The sequence below is a fragment of the Opisthocomus hoazin genome, chromosome 16, assembly GCF_030867145.1.
Source record: "Opisthocomus hoazin isolate bOpiHoa1 chromosome 16, bOpiHoa1.hap1, whole genome shotgun sequence".
In the NCBI taxonomy this organism is placed as follows: Eukaryota; Metazoa; Chordata; class Aves; order Opisthocomiformes; family Opisthocomidae; genus Opisthocomus; species Opisthocomus hoazin.
The window spans coordinates 11,806,538-11,825,008 of NC_134429.1; the positions used below are offsets into that span (position 1 = coordinate 11,806,538).

At 45.7% G+C, this 18,471-nt stretch overlaps 1 pseudogene; it reads right to left on the reverse strand.

The window, feature by feature from the left end:
• Nucleotides 1-4,870: 4,870 nt before the first annotated feature.
• LOC142363397 (myosin heavy chain, embryonic smooth muscle isoform-like) overlaps nucleotides 4,871-18,471 on the reverse strand; it is a 28,726-nt pseudogene continuing 15,125 nt past the window's right edge.

An 18,471-nucleotide genomic window follows, 5' to 3' on the forward strand; every position in this document is an offset into this window, starting at 1 on the left:
GATGCTACTTGGAGCAGAAGTTATTCTTGGTTTGTCTTTAGCCCACCACAGCTTTCATCCTATAGGACAAATAAATTGTGGAGCCAGTCTCAAGGGGATGGGGAGGGTGACAGTGCTGATTTCTGTAAAGCACAGAGCAAAGCAAGCGTGATTGTCTCGTACCTGGCAGGGTGTCAGTGCCTGTCCTGTCCCTCTGCTGCCGAATCTCTTGGCAGCTGCATCTCAGGTAATAAAAAAATCAACCCAGGCAGCAAACCTGCTGGTGAAGTGAACGTGCCCTTCGAAAGGATCTCAAGTAAGTAGCGGTGGAGTTGCCATAGCTACTGGTGTGCTCACACGGGGGAAGTACGTGACGGCAAATCTGGAGGTTCCCTTGGTGAGAACAGCTGAGTGCAGGCAGCAAATGCTCGCTTGGAGGGTGGTGCCCTGTTTGCTCTACTTCCCCCTCTATGAGGGGAAAAAGAAAACATCATTAAGGGCATAGTTCTGGCTGATCGAGGGAGCAACTGCTTCCATGCTGTCTGTGCTGTGCGTCAGCCGTGAAGCCAGAAACTGCTTTCACAGGAGAAACGACCCCGTGTGTCTCCTGTGACTCACCCGTGGTCAGGGCTTTCCGCACATCCTCAATACAGAATTTATTTTGGAGAAGTAAATGAGCAGTTGCCGACCTGAAGAGTGCCATATACAGAGCAGACAAGCTGAGCTTCCTACAATCATCCTCGTTTGAGCTGAATTGTGTTGCTACATGGGTAGCGGGGCAAGTTGCATCTTAGAAACTGGTATTCAGAGTTTTTTTAGAGTCACTGTTGTTTGCTGGTTTTGGAAAAGAAGAGTTTGGAGACATAACAAAGTCAGTGTCCTGTGCAAATCGGACAGACTTTTGGGTCGTCTGTGCACTGCAAGGCTGGCTGGGGTCTGTGCATCACCACGGCAGCTCACACTTGCAGGACACGGGCGATATTTCAGGTACAAGCTGTCAGGGTAGTTGCTAGGGAGAGATTATAGCTGTTCTTAGGAGGCAGCATGGCTATATCGAGTTGTGGTGTGACAAATAAGCTGATTGCTGTGTGGGGTGGCGTCACTTTTAATTATCTGGATTGTCATCATACTTGCTATCTGGGCTGGCTGCCTGGAGTTACCAGCAGGTTGTAGCTGAAAAAGGTTTAGAAACCCACCCTCCTGAAAACTAACTTCTACAGCAGAGCTGGAGGATGTTAGTGGGCTAGAAAAGGGGGTGGAAATGACTGACGTCCTTGTCGGCAGGTTGTTAGAGATCCCTGCTGTCCTGTCCTCCTCCTCTGCGCGCCCACATGCTGTTGACAGCGGATGGCCCGTGCCTCTTCCCCGCATCGGCTCCTGCTCAATCTTGCTGCCCCTGTGGAGGTCTCTGAGTGCTGGGGCTGATCGCAGTGTCTGTGCTGGGCACGCGTCTCCGTGGCTGCCATGTAAAACCTGTACAACTTTGCACGTGTAAGCTGAACCGAGCTCTGAACCGCAATGTGGTCAGCCCCATCACGCCCGCACGCTGCAGCAGCCACCCAGCTCCAGCCGCGCTGGCAGGAGTCGGACCTGGAGCATGCGGCGGTGGCTGGGCACGAGGGGCTGAGGCAAGGCATGCCTTGCTTATCCCCTCTCCTCCTCTCTCCCCAGCCCCTGTACTCTCCTCCCTGCCCCTCATTGTTGCTGGAGCCTGAAACAGCCACATGTGATTGTAGATGCCATCCCATCTGCAGCCGCCGCCTAAAGAGTAGCCGGTTGTTGGGTGGTGGGAATGGAACAGAGGTAACTCAGCTGCAGCATTATATTTCCACTTACTTTCCTTCCTCTGCCATTTTGTTGGTTAAAGTGTTTGGCCAGTCTCCATCTCCTGTCAAACATCTGCTCTTTGCTTGCTGAGCGGAGCTGAGCAGGCAGCCGAAGACAGCGATGGGCAGGAGCTGACATAGGGGAGCGTCACTTTAGCAGAGGCCTGGAGGACAGCTGGGCCCGTAGCGAGGCTTTGCTGGGGAATTGGAAGAGTCAGGACTTGCCTACTTTTTCAAAACTCAGTGTCTGCTGTGAGATTAGATTCCTGCAGACTTGTTCCTTCAGGAATGTGCTGTTACTGTTCGGATGCCCGGGCATGGCAGAACAGCACTTGAGGATGTTCTCGAATAGATACTTGTTTTTTTTGGTGTTGTAATATTTCTTAATTGGTTATTAACTTCGATCCAGTTGGGGAACAAAATGGCTCTGACTTTGATGGGCTCTGCAGAGCCTTGGCACTTGAACAACAGAGCTGAGGCAGCATGTGAGCCAGCATGTAGTGTTTGTTGCTTGAGGCATGAACTCCGTGTTCACTGCTCCCCCGCTCCCCTGCCTGCACTCTTATCAAAGTCCTTGTAGATGGTGTTTATGCTTAGGTTATTTTGGTCAATCTGCTGGGCTTTGTTTTATTCAAACAAGCTCAGGTTTGAATGTGAGAAGCACCTCTGCTTGCACACTTGTAGCAGTCCCGTGAAGCACGTAGGGATATTTACACAGTGCACACAGTTACCCCAACCCTGATCGTAATACATCAGGCAGTGAAAGCAGGGCGGTCTTCCCGTTCCCTAGTCCGCCTTATGAAAAAGTTTTCCTGGAAAAGAGGGACGTGTGGGTACCTCGGATGCAGGTGAGTAATCCCATGTCCTGTAACGTGCTTTGCAATGCTCCAGGCTTTTATCTGGGTCACGCGCTTGCGGCCGTGGAGTATGGTGGGAGTGCTGGTTGTCGCTGAAATAGGACCCCTCGTCTGCCTGGGCAGAGGTGGAAGGGGAGAGGTCTGGTGAGGTTCAGCTGAACACCTTTGCTTTGCCCCATTCCTTGCGTCCAGGGTTATGGACAAGAATGTCTTTATCGTGTGCATAAACTGTTTCAATTTTTCTCCACTAGGCGTGAAAAGGTCGTATTCCCCACCTTGGTCATGGGTAAATGAATTCATTTGCAATGATAAGCTGCATGCGTTTTAACTCGGTGCTTGGAGGTGCAGAGTCGGTGGTTCCAGGAGTTGGTGCCTGGGATCAGCTCTGGTCCCCAGTAGCCCTTCGGTGCTGGAGGCTCCCTCAGCCCAGGCTTGCTGGGACCAGAGGGACCACTGACAGCAGCCCTGGACTGTAGAGCCCAGGCAGGGGCTTCCTGCTCTCCCCCACCCCTCTCCTCTCACTCCAGTTTTAAGCCCACCATCTCCCTGCTCCTATCAGCTCCCCACGCTGGTCCACCTTCTCTGTGCAGGGACCAGCCCCAGGGCACCAGTGCCAGCCTTGGCCTTACCCAACGCCATCACTGCCTTGGGCCAGGGGAGCAGGTACTGCACACTGGGACCTCTGAAACAGGAGATTCCACCGCCCAGCAGAAAGCCCAGACCCCCCTGAAGGCAGCCATGGGGCCTCTGCCTGGGTCCCAGCCCTGCAGGTCAGCAGGAGGCGACTTTGGACTCTAATGGCAACACAAAGGCTCAGCCCTGACCAGGCCATTTACACTGTGTTTAGGTCAAAAGAGAAAAAAAACCCTGAGCAAACAAAAGAGGAAGAAGGGTAAATGCAGCTTCCAGTCATATTCTTGTTTATTAAGGTCTACGCCAGACTCAGGAGATAGATCTTCCTGTAAGTAAACAGAGCAGGCGGCCACATCTATAATGAATAAATTTATTGTCTTACAAAAATCATTGTCTAGAAATATGGGTATACAAGAAAACAAGATATTTGCAGTCAGATGCCTGGTGGTCAACAGCCAGTTTGATTAAAAGTATCCAAACACACACAACAAAACCTTTGTGACAGATGTTAAAGCTTTTAACCAAAAAAGGAAATCCATGGTTTTTGAGTATGTGGCAGAGGAAGGTTCCTAGTTAACACTGATTCATTGTCACTAATATCAATAATACCACTTGGACTAGAGAGGTACGTGATATGAAGCACAGTCAAAATTAATACATTAAATCATTGTTATATAGGCAAATTATATATGTAACATTGTCTTAGTACTGTAGTGTCTAAGGCACTTTCTGTAATGTCAGTTTTTTAGCTATTTAAACAAAAAGAATGCTAACTACTCGCTGTAATACTGTTCAAAATAAAAAAAAACACAAAACACAAAAACAACAAAAAGGATTCACATTCACTGGCATGTCAACTCCTAGGCAGGCAACATCCGTCGCTGAACTCCTGTCACCGCCGGCTCCGCACCCGCCCCGCGCGGCCCCGGAGCCGCTCCCGCCGGAGCCGCCGCACCGCCTCGGCCTCCATGCACCGTGCAGCCGCTCGGCTCTGCGGCTTGAAGGCTAACTCACTCGGCCCTAAATTAATAAATTAATTTCGCCTGCGTTGTCTGTTTATTTTCCACTGGTGTTCACATTATAGTAGCCTTAATATATACACAGATCTGTCGCGCGTGGTGATAGCGGGTCTCTACAAACGCAGAAGTACTGTACAGATGAGGAACGGCGACGCTGTTTCAGTGTGCCTGTACTGCAGGAACGCTAACTGATGAAGCAGGTGCTGAGAACACTTCAAAAGGGTATTGCAGGTTAAAAATGGACGCTACTCGTTCATCCCTACATCTCCCTCTAACACTTCCCAAGGCCTTTTCACAGTTCACTCGCTGATTGTGTGCTGATCACAACAATTAGGAGAAAAGAAAAAAAAAATACAGGTGCAGTTTGGTCTTCAATGATCCACCAGACTCGATACAGCCACAGGCCGCCTGAGCACAGGAGAAACGGAAGGATGCTGTCTGTACAACAAAGCATGCATAGTCATGACGACGGGTCTGCCCCAACCACCTACCCTCTGGGAATGAAGTTTCCGTGTTGATAAAAAAAAAAGTTCCATCCTTCACATGATGCTTTATAAAATGGCTATACAATGAGTATCTGGAAAATAGATGCACTGAACAGAGACAATTCCATTTTATTTACTACAGGAAAAAAGCAGTTGTAACTATATCTGAAGCAGGGTACAGACGGGGCTCTACTCGGCGGGCGCCGGCTGCGCTTCGTTCACATCACTGCCTTTGCTCTCCGCGTCGTAGTCCGAGAGCTCCAGCGAGGCCCCTTCGATGTGCAGCTGGCGTCTCCCGGATCGGCTCGAGGAGAAGGTGATGGGGACCCCCCTCCTGCGAACAGCAACCAGACAATCCATGAAGGGTCGTGGCTCGCCCACAGCCCACGGCCCCATGCTGGTGGCTGCTCTGGGAAGACCTCCGCACTGAACCATGGGGGAACAGTTTGCCCCCAGCCACGGGGCAAATTTCACACACAGGGTCTTGAAACCCCTTCTCTGACCAAGGAGAAGACAGGCTGTGCGCAAACATTCCAGTATTCTGGTATTCCTGCTTAGCGCGTAACATCATCTTAATTTTGCAAGTCCCAAGCAACCTAAAATATTGCCTCTGTACAAGCACCGAGCCCAGACCAAGTCCTAAACAGAGCAGGGTCTCTAAAATAATACCAACTACTCGTTTGTGCAGCGCTGCGCTGCACCCCTCCTGCCGCTCCTATAAGCCTCTCTCTACCCCCGAGATGGTTTTGTTCTGCAGCAACCTCACCACTGCTGTCTCCCATCTGTACTCGGTAGAGACCTTGATCTCCAAGAGCTGCTCTCAAGGAAAATGCTGAGACATTCCCACTGGAGTGGGTATGGGAAAAAAAGGGATTGGTACCAGCCACTGGAAATATCACAGAATCACAGAATGGTGAGGGTTGGAAGGGACCTCTGTGGGTCACCCAGCCCAACCCCCTGCCCAAGCAGTGTCACCCACAGCAGGCTGCACAGCACCGCGTCCAGGCGGGTCTGGAATATCTCCAGAGAAGGAGACTCCACAGCCTTCCTGGGCAGCCTGGGCCAGGGCTCCGTCACCCTCAGAGGGAAGAAGTTCTTCCTCGTGTTCAGCTGGAACTTCCTCAGCTTCGGTTTGTGCCCATTGCCCCTTGTCCTGTCGTTGGGCACCACTGGAAAGAGTCTGGCCCCGTCCTCCTGACACCCACCCTGCAGATATTTATAAGCATTTCTAAGGTCCCCTCTCAGTCTTCTCTTCTTCAGGCTGAACAAGCCCAGCTCCCTCAGCCTCTCCTCGTAGGAGAGATGCTCCAGTCCCCTCACCATCCTCATAGCCCTCCGCTGGACTCTCTCCAGTAGCTCCTCATCTTTCTTGAACTGGGGAGCCCAGCACCGGACACAGCACTCCAGATGGGGCCTCACTAGGGCAGTGTAGAGGGGAAGGAGAACCTCCCTCGACCTGCTGCACACACTCCTCCTAATGCACCCCAGGATCCCATTGGCCTTCTTGGCAGCCAGGGCACGCTGCTGGCTCATGGTCAAGCTGTCGTCCGCCAGAACACCCAGGTCCCTCTCTGCAGAGCTGCTCTCCAGCAGGTCCGCCCCAGCCTGTACTGGTGCCTGGGGTTGTTCCTCCCCAGGTGCAGGACCCTGCACTTGCCCTTGTTGAACCTCATCAGGTTCCTCTCTGCCCAACTCTCCAGCCTGTCCAGGTCTAGCTGAATGGCAGCACAGCCTGCTGGTGTATCTACCACTCCTCCCAGGTTGGTGTCATCAGCAAACTTGCTGAGGGTACACTCCGTCTCTTCATCCAGGTCACTGATGAAGTTAAACAAGACTGGGCCCAGTACTGACCCCTGGGGGACACCACTAGTTACCAGCCTCCAACCAGACTCGGCGCTGCTGATGACAGCCCTCTGAGCTCTGCCATTCAGCCAGTTCTCAATCCACCGCACAGAGCACTCATCCAGCCCACACTTCCTGAGCTGAACATCCCTAACACCAGCAGCGCCACAGCTGGATACTCCCCAAGGATGCACTGCGGAGAGTCTGTGGGCACATGAGGGCTCAGACAAACCCTGCCCACCGCCACTGGCACCACCTACCTTAGCCTGTTCTTCAAGGTGCTGACCTCCCGGCTCAGGCCCTCGTTAGCCTCTGTGGCATCGTCCAGCTCACGCTGAAGTTTATGTCGGGAAGCATTTGCACGTGTGGCTTCCTCTTCAGCCTCCTCCAGCTGGCGTTTGAGCTGCTTCATTCTGGCATTTGCCTTTTCCATCTGAAATATAAACCCAGGGACTCAGGATCAAACTAGACAGCTGCAACGCCATGACCAGGAGTTAGCCAACGTCCTGTCCACCCAGCACTCCAGCTGGAGATGAGCCAACACAGCCTCACCGCAGACTCCAGCCCGGGCTCCCGGAAACACTGCAGAGCTCCTGAGTCTGGGAGACCAGGATGCGTAACGGACCATCACATCAGAGCTATCATGGGGAGGTTTTGACCACTGGGAACTACTCTAGTGGTTTAGTCATCAAGATAGATTCCCCAACATCTTTTCATTAACATGCTTCTTAGCAAGCCCTTTCTACTTAAAGTATGGTTTTATTTACCTTTTCTGAGAAATAGGCCTCAAAAGCTAAGCCCTTCCACCTACCTGCTCCTTATACTGGTCTGCGTGTCGACGCTCATCCTCCACCTGCATGAAGACTTCCTTCAATTTCTTCTCCGTACGACGGACCAGTTTGTTAGCAGCTGCTCTTTCCCTAGAATAATCAAAAGCCGTCATTTGTCCCAGTACTTGAAGGCCAGGAAGACAAAATCTGTTCCTTCTGAAAGGCTCTCGCCTCATGGTGTAACTGATACTTGAGTTCTCCTAACACGCCTGCCACCATCAACAGCAGCAACAGTTTTAGCGTGCTGGTGGTTGGCTGGGATGCAGCTTTGAAAACATGAAGCCTTAGCACTGGAGCAATACCAGTATGGTATGCAGGCTCAAAAGAGGGATATAAAGGTGCTTCTTACAGAGTTATTGCTAACCAGTAACATGTTCCTCCCATAGAGCCAAAAGCACAAAAAGAACAAAGATTGTTATAAGACCTTCAGATTCTGGGAGGAACTAGCTTAAAACAAATACATGTATTTGGAGGACCAAGATGACAAGGATAGACAGGAAGAGCTCACGGCAGAAAGACTTCTGCAGAGTACAGGATTCATCTCAACCAACTAAATCTGTCACACCTAAGCTCTTCAACTGGCTTCCTCTAACCAAAGAGACCAGGTGTCTCAAGGCGATGTTTCATCTTGTCTCAAGAAACTTCTGCATCACCTTGTGCATCCTGGGACTACCAGTCAACATATTCACCTGGTTAATGTCCAGAGTTAATTCAGCAGCTTTAGTTACGGAGCAAACAGTTTCTGAAAATTTCAACCCCAGTTACTTTGCAGCTCTCTTGTCAAAATGTGTCCCCCAAACAGTAGGTTTCCTGATCAGAAACCCAAATGCCTTTGCCGGAAGCTCATATCTCAGCCCTACAAAAACCTAAGGCACAGAGGTTTCAGACATGGCAAACACAAGCAAACAGATTTTTTTTTTCTTTTTCTCCTTACTTGGCTTCCTGCTCAAGCTGTTCTTCTAGCTGCACAATCTTGGCTTCTAGAGTAGAAATTGCTGCCTTGAACTTCGACTTCACAGATCCCTCCAGTTCCTGCAACTTGGCTTTCAGCTCTTTGTTCTGCCTTTCTAGCTGCTGCCGTGCATTTTCACTCTTCTGGGCAGCACTCCGCTCCCCAGCTAGCTCAGAATTCAGCGTGTCAACCTTTCAGAGGAGAAGGATAGAAGATCATTTGGTGCTATTCAGATCCTCCACTTATCTGCACACTGAAACATAGATTGCCCCTACAGCATTGCCACCAACGGACTCACCTGCAACGTGGTCTTTCGGAACCGCTCATTGAGAAGCTCCATGTTGCTCTGCTCTTCCTCGAGCTCTTCCTCCAATTGTGCAATCCGAGCTTCCAGCCGGCTCTTCTCATCCAGCAGCGCTGACCTAGAAAAGAAGTATTTGGGTCAAGACACGCTCAGATCTGATACAAAGCAACTGGCTATTTTGCTTTTGATACTTTAGACGTTCCAAACTGTAACGAGAAGCTACTGTGTAAGCAATTCTCTTCGTAACAAGAAGGAATTTTTATCGGGACAACAGGTCAATACAGAAATTGCAAGCAGGCTACCAAGAACTGCAGCTGCTGGTGCCTGAAGTTCTTCAGATGCACAATTAATACATTTGATGACTCACTTTCCCGAAGCGCTGTTTGCAGTCTCATCAGCCAACTCATCCCTTTCTTGCTCAGCATGACGACGAGCTCTTTCAGACGCAGCAAACTCCTGTGAAGGTTTAGGAAATATTCATTACAGCATTAGGAATCCCAAAACTTCTGCAAACAATTATGCCTTCTAATAACTTCTGGGAGATGCTGTGAAGTGTGATATCGCCGAGGTCTTTTAATGGATAAACAGAACCAACAGCTGTAAAAGCTAGCAGGACGCATCACCTTGATCTTTCCCTCCCGTAACTGCCACATGACTACTATGAATTTACTTCTCCCCGTCCCCTGAAAAGGCCAGTAACATTCAAGCCCTAAGCAGGAGGAGAAAACCGTTCTGTCACATGCTCTAATTCATTAAGTATAACGTGGGCACTAAATTAAGCAAATTTTTTAGGTTCCTACAGAGTACGTAGCATGACTGAAAGCAAAGTATAGAAAATGAATTTTTAGCACAAAACTATAACAGTGCTGAATCTTGTATTGTGAAATGGTATTGAGTGGTAGAAACACCCAGACATTCACCAAGAAGGACACAATCTAATGCACTGCAAGTGCAAGACTGACAAGTTTGAAGTCTGTGAAAGAATGACATGGAGAAGCTCTAGTAAGTTGGAGATAAAAGTCTCAAACATTAAGTGCAGTGTAAGCTGAGTGATTGCTTCAACCTTTGCAGTTAACAGGGCAAAAAGAGGCCGTCTCTCACACAAGGCAATTCTGTTGCCTTCAAACCTCAAACGTTTAACCTTGTGGCAGACAACGGAGATAATCGGAGATAAGTGACAGCGATATGTAGCACGACTTGGGGCTCTTACATGAATTGCCAACAATGAGGGAACAGATGCCCGTAAAAGAAAGGGATGAGGACCTCAGATAGCAGAGAGATAAACCTCCACAGATTTAAATGGTCCACTGAGGTACTGGAGAGATTGTTAGGTTTTTATATACTTCCAGTGACCAGTTTTAGTACTGACACTGTGCACCACAGCTTCCAGAGACTCTCAAACCACCTTGCAAATTTTAGTGAGGCTTGAAATCTGTTTAAGCAGTAGTAAGGCTTCCCTGCTACCCAGGCAGGGAAAGGAAGTCCAGACTACTAGAAGGATTCCTACAAAGCTATAAGAAGCTCACTAATGACCTGGGGCAGTGAGGAAGAGAAACATCTCCAGGCTCCCACTTTTCTGTTCAACTCACTGGATGGCTTTTTACTTTTTTTTTTTTAAAAAAAAAAAAACACACTCTGACCTTCCCCTCTTCTCTAGAAAGAAAAACAGATTTCTTGGATATCAATCTCACCTCTTGGAGCTGGAGTATTTCTGCTTCAGGACCTTTGAGCTTCTTTTCACTTTCTTTGGACTGTGCAAAGGTCTCATCTCTGGATGCACGGGCTTCTTCTAGCTCCAGCTGGTAGTCTTTCATTTGAGCCTGCACTTGGAGAGCAGAGGAAAGAATAAGCCATGATACAGCAGGACAACCACAAGATTTATTAGTAGCTCTGAAGCTTTTTTGCCCTTAGGAGGCAAGACCTTCCTCCTAAAGTGGCTTCATTCCACTTAAATATATTTATTTTCAGTTCTTATTTTCATAGAATTATAGAATGGTTTGGGTTGGACAGGACCTTTAAAGATCAGAGTTCTATCCCTCTGCCACGGGCAGAGACACCTTCCAGGCTGCTCAAAGCCCCATCCAACCTGGCCTTGAACACTGCCAGGGAGGGGGCAGCCACAGCTTCTCTGGGCAACCTGGGCCAGTGCCTCATCATCCTCAGAGTGAAGAATTTCTTTCTTATATCCAATTTAAATCTACCCTCTTTCAGTCTAAACCCTTCATTTTCTCATCTTTCCATCACTCACTCCTCATCAGAAATATCCCATTAGAAGACTTCACTTCATTTATTAGTATATTTCTTGTAGGAAAAAACCTCTAGTAGAGGTAGTAGAGATACCTTTGTAGTAGATAGGTAATGCTCTTGCAATTGTCTTGGAAAAAAAACAAACCTATTTACTTAAATTGACTGATAAAACCTATTACAAGTACTCAAGGTAAGAAACTTCTCAGTGTAGAAGTACCACAATTCACCATTTTGCACATATAATGTAGAAGCACATACTTATCCTTCCCGTGAGACACTTAACACAGACTGATATCTTAATTCACACAAGTTTGACTTCAGATGCTAAAAGAATAAAGCTGGAGAAACTGCATTTAAGTTGTACCTGCATCTTCGCAATACCACCAGTCATGAGACCACTTATTTCAGGTGCTTGCATGAAAGTGTACAGAGATCAGGTATGAACTCTGTAACTGACTCAGCCTCTGGGAATAGAGAAGCCGCTACTGCTAGGTACCAGAATTTCTTGCTTTAATCTCCATTCCCTTCTCATCCAGCACCTGGACCAAGTTCCAAAATTGCTCTCATTCAGTTGAAGTAGGATTGCCAAGGAATAGAGTGGACAGGGCAGAAAGGCAATGCAGTTTGCTCTATGCTTTACATGGTCTTGCCACGGCCTCATACTCCTGCAGCTTTGGGCCATGGCACTAAAAGCCTTGGGAAAACTGACCTCTACTAAAGACGGAGTATTTCTCTGGGAATGGGAAATAAATCCTTGACACAAGTACTGGATTCTTCTTGCCAATCTAAAAAGAATAGGCCTCTTGGAGCTTTTTCAAAGCAACTAAAATTTACTCCTCCTATTTCTCTGGAGCATTTTTGGCTTTCTCAACTAGAGGAATTAGCAATCAGCAAGAGCTGAGCTGAAATCAGTAAATTCAAAGATACAAACAACCATAAATTTTAAAGATTCAGCCTCAAAAGCAATCCTCAGTAAATCCTTATGCAAAGCATTGAAAATGATGACTATTGAATAGAAGTACGTGGGGGACAATCTTAACTCCTTAGCAACAAAAGGATGAGAGGAGTTTTGAGCGGCTGATAAGTTCAGGCCAGATACTGTGACGTGTGCCAGCATAGCTGAGTCTGATACTCCTTCTTGCCTTCACACTACAAATGCATGCAACGAAAAGCAGCACCCTTGACAGACTGTCAGCAGGAGGGAAAGCAGCTCAGCTGATTTGCTGTGCCTACCTGGAGCTTAAGTAGCTGTTTGATTGCTTCATCTCGAGCCTTGTTTGCAGCTTCTATCTGACCTTCCAGGTCTTTCATATCCATCTCCATTTTCTTCTTGGCTGCCACAACAAGAGCCCTCTGTTTGCGCTCATCTTCCAGTTCTGCCTCCAGCTCTTGCACCTGTGAAATCAAGGGATTTAACAGGCTCAAGCTCCAGGAACAGAGCAAACACAAAATCCTAACAAAATGGCTGATGAATCCAAAAGGCCTTTGCAGATCAGAATTAGCATTACTCGATTCGAAGAGCCTACAGAACTCAAGCTACATGGGAAGACACTGCAGACGGCAAAAAAATCCACAAACTGGAAGCAGAGATCTCTGAACTGACAAAAGGAAAATAAAGAAAAGAGCTCAGCGTCTGAAGCATTTCCATTTCATCTGTTCAGCTACTTCATGATCAGCTTCTGGCCCAGTACATCTGTCTACATTTAGGTATGACTTGGGGGCAGATGTTGCTAATTCTGTTCGAACCACTAAGAGGAAAATATGACATAGAATCACCACACATTCTCAAGAAAAAAAAAAAAGAAATAATTCTCTTTGAAACAGATGTGCTACTAGAATGTATACACCAACAACTTTTCTTTTTTTCAAAAGAAAACAGAGAAGCAAAGTATCTAAGAAAGCAGCTAACAAGAACTAAGATGAACTCATACAACAATAAAAGTGAGCCAGAAGTGCCACAGGTTACCAACATGAAGGAATATGTTTCTTTTGAATCAAGCCTCCCTCCTCATGCCAGGTCAGGAGCTCTTGTCCAGTGCAAGACAATAGCAATTCAGCATTGCAGGGAACTTCAAAAGCCTTCCAGGTCAATGCTTTTATTTATTTCTAGGAGATCTCTATACAGGTGATTCTCAGTAAGTTTTTGTTTTCTTGTGATAAATCTTGAAATATTAGGTGCTTTTTCCTTAAAGCTTTAGAAATGTTAATTTAGATCTATCTTCTCCTACAAGCATGAAATTTTAAAGGCATTTCTTTAGAATTGTAGTATCATAAAGCAGATCTGAAGAGACTCAAGTCTGGCAAATCTGGAATCTTTGCTACGTTTTTCATTTAAGAAACTGTTCACTTAATTACAGTCTTTCAGTCTATGTCGGCATCCATGGATTTGCTGCTGTACACCAAACAGGACGGGCTTGAAGGACACCCATGCAGCAACAGCCAAATCTACTTGCATGTTGAGTGCTTTTGAGGCAAGGTACAGTTGAATTGGAGGACCATCACTGGCAGACTAACATGAACAGTGGCTAATCCACAACAAGACCTATTGTATTGTGGGTAAAGATCCGTGCTTGGGACTTCTATAGGATGGGATCTTTAAGCACAGAGTTTTATTTTCCTGGTAGCAAGTTCTCAAAGCCATAGAGCTTTGTCAAAAGATCATCACGCCCTTCCCACTATGAAGCACAGTAAGATACATACTTGTTTAACCAGCATCCTCTTTTTCTCTTCATTCTGTTCATCTCTGGCTTGCAGATCTCTCTCAAACTGGGCTTTCATAGCTTGCATGTTCACCTCCAGACGAAGTTCAGCATCTTCTGTGGCCTGCAGTTCATCTTCCAGTTCCTCAAGCTGAGTCCTCATCTCTTCAACCTGTAGCTCTAAAGTTCTTTTTTATTTCTCCAATTCATGGACCTAAGCCACAAACATTAATCAGACCCTCTCAAAATCAGCAGTTTACAGCAAAAGTAGACATTATATGAACTCAGTACACTACACTTTGTGATGCGCCAAACTGGACAATCAGAACAGGGAGAGCAGCATCTCTAAGATACAGATTAGAGAACCAAACAAACATCCGTGCAGATGAATGGAGAGATGAGCTGTGCAATATTCACAGAGAAAAAGTAGTAGTAGTAAGACAAGCTCTTAAATCCAGCACAAGTGCCATTAGGCATTTGGCCAGCAACTGCTGCTCTCCAAGTCTTCACATCTTTTGAACAGGCCTCATCTTAATAGAGACCGCCCTCTTGCTCTGAGCATTAATTCCTCCAGAATTCTGGGTTACAAATCAGCCTCAAAACGTTCCATATTTCTGTCAAAAACACTTCTCCAACCAGGGAATTTTCCTGTGTTGTTCCCTGTGCAGTTCATAACAAAATAGGGTGTGGAAAGTTACTTACATTTTTGCCCACATCATCTTTCGAGCTCATTAAGTCTTCCATATCTGCCAGCAACTGTTTGTTCTGTCTTTCAAACTCTTCCTTAGCTTCCAGGGCTTCTTCCAAAGCCCGAGCCAGAGACAGTGCTTTGGTTTCCTTCTCCCTTGCCTCTGCTTCAGCACGATCTCTTTCCTCTGCATATCTGGCAGAAATGTTCTTTTCTTCTGCCAGCATCTGAATATAAGAAACAATTAATCCATCTCATCAGTTCTATAATCAGGTCCTTCCTGCCTCAGAGGTGTTTTAGTCACTGAAGTGGTTTTTTTTTTTTTTTTTACAAGCTAGAGATACTTTTTTTTTTTTTTGGCAGTGTTGGATTAATTCTACTTCTGAACAAAGACACTGAAGCTGCACTAGTAGGAACCACGTTGTCCAGGTGTGCCGCTTCCTCTGCTCTGGCAGGGGTTACCAGAGACACAATAGAACTCTGCAAATCAGCAAGATACTCCACAGATATCTAGCACTGGAGGTCACGGTACAAGCATAAAGTGAAGAGTGGCTGGAAGAACTTTTACGCTACCCGTACTCACAGTTTGTTATTTGTGAGTGTCGACATGACAATTACCTTATTTGGAACCATTCCGCAGTTCGCTTAGGCAGAGAACTGCTTTTCACCAAATAAGCACATAGGCTGCTCGAGAATTCCCACAAAAGTACTACATCAACTTATCTCTAGGTGCACTGTTTCCAGGTCTAACAAACACTTTTAGATAGTCTTGGCATCTATCTGAAAAGTTGCTATATGTTCAAACCAGCAGGATATATTTGATTCAACTGCAGTAGTTAAGTATGTACAGAGGACAATTTAGATCTGCAGATATCACTGGAAGTGACCACGCCACTTATGTTACTTCTAAAAGTCCTGAAGCTGAAAAATGTATTTCTGTAATTAATTTTCTGCTCACCCTTTTGGCCTGTTCCAGTTGTTCAGAGAGCTCTTCCAAGGCAGTAGCATGGCTCTGCCTGATTTCCTGGATCTGTGCTTCATGGTTTTTGGTTTCCTCTTCAATTGCTTTCTTCAGTTCAGCCACCTCCTGCTCTCGCTTTGTCCTAGAGGAAGCATCAATAGTTATCAAAAATCAACATTTTAGTCTTTTGTAAATTCAAGGTGAATTTTAATGGTGCCTGCTTATACAGACACATGATCCTACCTCAGCTCTTGCTGTGCTGCAGTGGTATCCAAGGTATCTTCTAGTTCAGTTTTTAAAGCCTCCAGCTCTTCACTTAAATCTCTCTTCTGCTTTTCCGCCTTGTTGCGAGATGCCTTCTCAGATTCAAGATCCTCCTGCGGTTCTGCAATTTGAGCCTGCAACTCTCTTATCACTTTCAGTGCGTTGTTTTTCTGAACTGCTTCTTCATCACCTCTGTTAAACAGAACCACAACAGTTAACGATATTTCATAGCTTCAGATCTCTTCTCATAAGTCTAGTATAAGTTATGTACTCAAAAAATAACTCATCTTTCCCATTTGAACAAAATCCACCTTCTAAAATTTCATAGACAAAGCCACTACTGCACTGTTATTCTCAAGATCCTAATGAGCACAGTGCCCCAGGTACTACAGATGCACTACTGGAATGATCAAGCTTTCCAGTTTGCATTCAGGTATTCCAGTTTTGTAGACCTCAACACTCTCAAAAATGCACCCTTGTCTGTAGGACTGTCTCTTCCTGCAAAGTTATAGATCATTACTCAGAAAACTCAGGTGGTGTTTAGTTTATAACATGCGGCTGCGAGACTACCACACAGATCTTTGATTGAGTTGGACAGACATTATCCAGTATTTGGACGAACTAAGAACACTCTCGACGATTACATGTTTTTTCCCCCTCCTGAGGCTGAACTCTGGGAGACTAAAAAGCTTCCAGAGCCAAAGTGCTATTAAGCCCTGATGAAACATTGGTTTTGGAGCTTTATAGAGCAAGGATGGTGATGAAAGATTGAGTTCCTTTTTTGCCCTGTCTACGCAAAACACACAGGTGTCTAGAGATGCTGTAGTACAAACATGAACTGGCTTCTGCTTGAACACTCCCAGTTTTAACTCATCAGTTTGCAGTCAGCTGAAATTCTGTCTGGGAAAGTAGGCTTCTACCACACTTCTGTAGTCATAAAGCTCCATCATGATCTGACCTAGCAAGAGCAGCCTGCAGTTCTTCCTCTTTCTTGGCCAGCTGGATCTTCAGTTCTTCAATCTGGGCTTGCAGCTCAGCTATTTGGTCCTGTAGGTCTGTTGTTTCACCATCAAGTTTTCTTTTAGCTTTTTCTAATTCTTGACGGGTCTTCTCCTCCTTTTTTAAGCACTCTATGGAAGTAAAGGATTATATTTATAAGCAATTTTTTCCTGTTGTTATCCTCAGAAGGTTCAGGGGCAGGGCAATGGGACAGCAAGAAGGGTGGGAAGTTTAATATACACTGTGTCAATTCTTTCTCCAGACTGCAGCTGGAAGGGTGACTGGGAAAGATGAAATAGCAAAGTAGAACTGCATGATTCAGATAGAAAGTCAAGAAAAAGTCAATGACTGGAGAAAAAAGTTTGAAGTAAGGTAACAAACATAATCACATGTTGACAGAAAAATAAGGAATAGAATCTAACAGAAGAGCAGTTTGAGCTGCTCGGCCAGGTGATCGCAGACATCAGGATTCAAAAATGAAGAACTACAGATTGGAAAAAATTATGGCTTGCATAGTTGTGGAAGGGCTAGGCTAGACTCCAAAAGGTCTACTGGAAAATAGTGTAACTTAAAGAAAACTTGGATAAACATTTTTTGCAAGTATCTGTACCACTAACTCACATCCCATTGATATTTAGCAAGACTTTGCAACCCTGATAGCCTCCAGTAATTTCCTTGTGTAGCCAAGATACTCCTGCCCTAAGGTATTTCTTTGTGAACACCATCCAGTTATCAGTGCCCTAGCAATAAAATACATTTAGATGATCTGCCTGTGGTCTGATTAAGATAGTTATTGGCTGCATTGTCTACAGTTAGCTAATGACCAGGTATGTAATATATTGAAGTCATAGGAAGGTTTTGCTTAGCATAGCATTAGCACAATTCAACATCTATTAGAATAAATGTAAGTTATTAGACTTGTTCAATACTTTGTGGGTTCTCAGTGCAGGGGTTGCTCACACCCCTCCTAAGCCTGCTACAAGATCAGGACATCTTCTACATGGAAACGGAGCCATGTTCAAGAATCATATCTTAGAGCTACCGAGGGGTATTTGGGATTTTCCAGACAATCTAAAGTAACATTGTTTTTCTCTAAACAGCTCCTCATTCAAAAAAAAAGAAAATAGCACTTTTCTCTGTTTTTACACTATATTTCTGGCAGGTGACAGAAGAGTGTCATAAGACACAATTTCGCAATGGGGAAAACTCACAGTAAACTGAATTAGTGGGGTATTTTGGGTTTTGTGGGGTTTTGTTGCCCCCCCCCCCCCAAATTTCAGTACTTACCAGTGTCAAGACCCTAGCAGAGTGACCTTCATGGCTTCTTGAATTGTCTCAAAGAGTATCATTTTACTGTGCTTTACTAGTCAAGCAGTTGCATGCCTTATATTTAAGCTTTAATTTCCATTTCTAAGGTCATCACTCTGGGAACAGCACCATAACCAACCACATCTGTCAAGTATCTTCAGAAACACTAGTCCCAATTTAAGTACACAACTACTCAAGCATTATTTTCCAATGAGTACAGCTTACTTATGCCCATCTTAAAGTCCCTGAATAGGCTTTTTAAATAAAAGGTACATCAATCATCTATTATTCATATTACTTCAATACCTTCCTACACAGATAAGACTAAACTTTGGTATTTTTCCATAAGCGCATCAGTATTAAAATATGTAGCAAGACAGCCCATAACAGTAAGCGAAAAAAATATTTCCAAATTAGGGCAGATAGCAACATTGCCTTATATTTTGCAACTTTGGCTTGGCAGTTTATTAATGTTGCACAATACCTATTTACAACCATAAGTAATTAAAAAACCCACCATAACATCATGAAAGGTTACATATAGGGCTAATTCAGTCGTGACAACACAGGCAAAACAA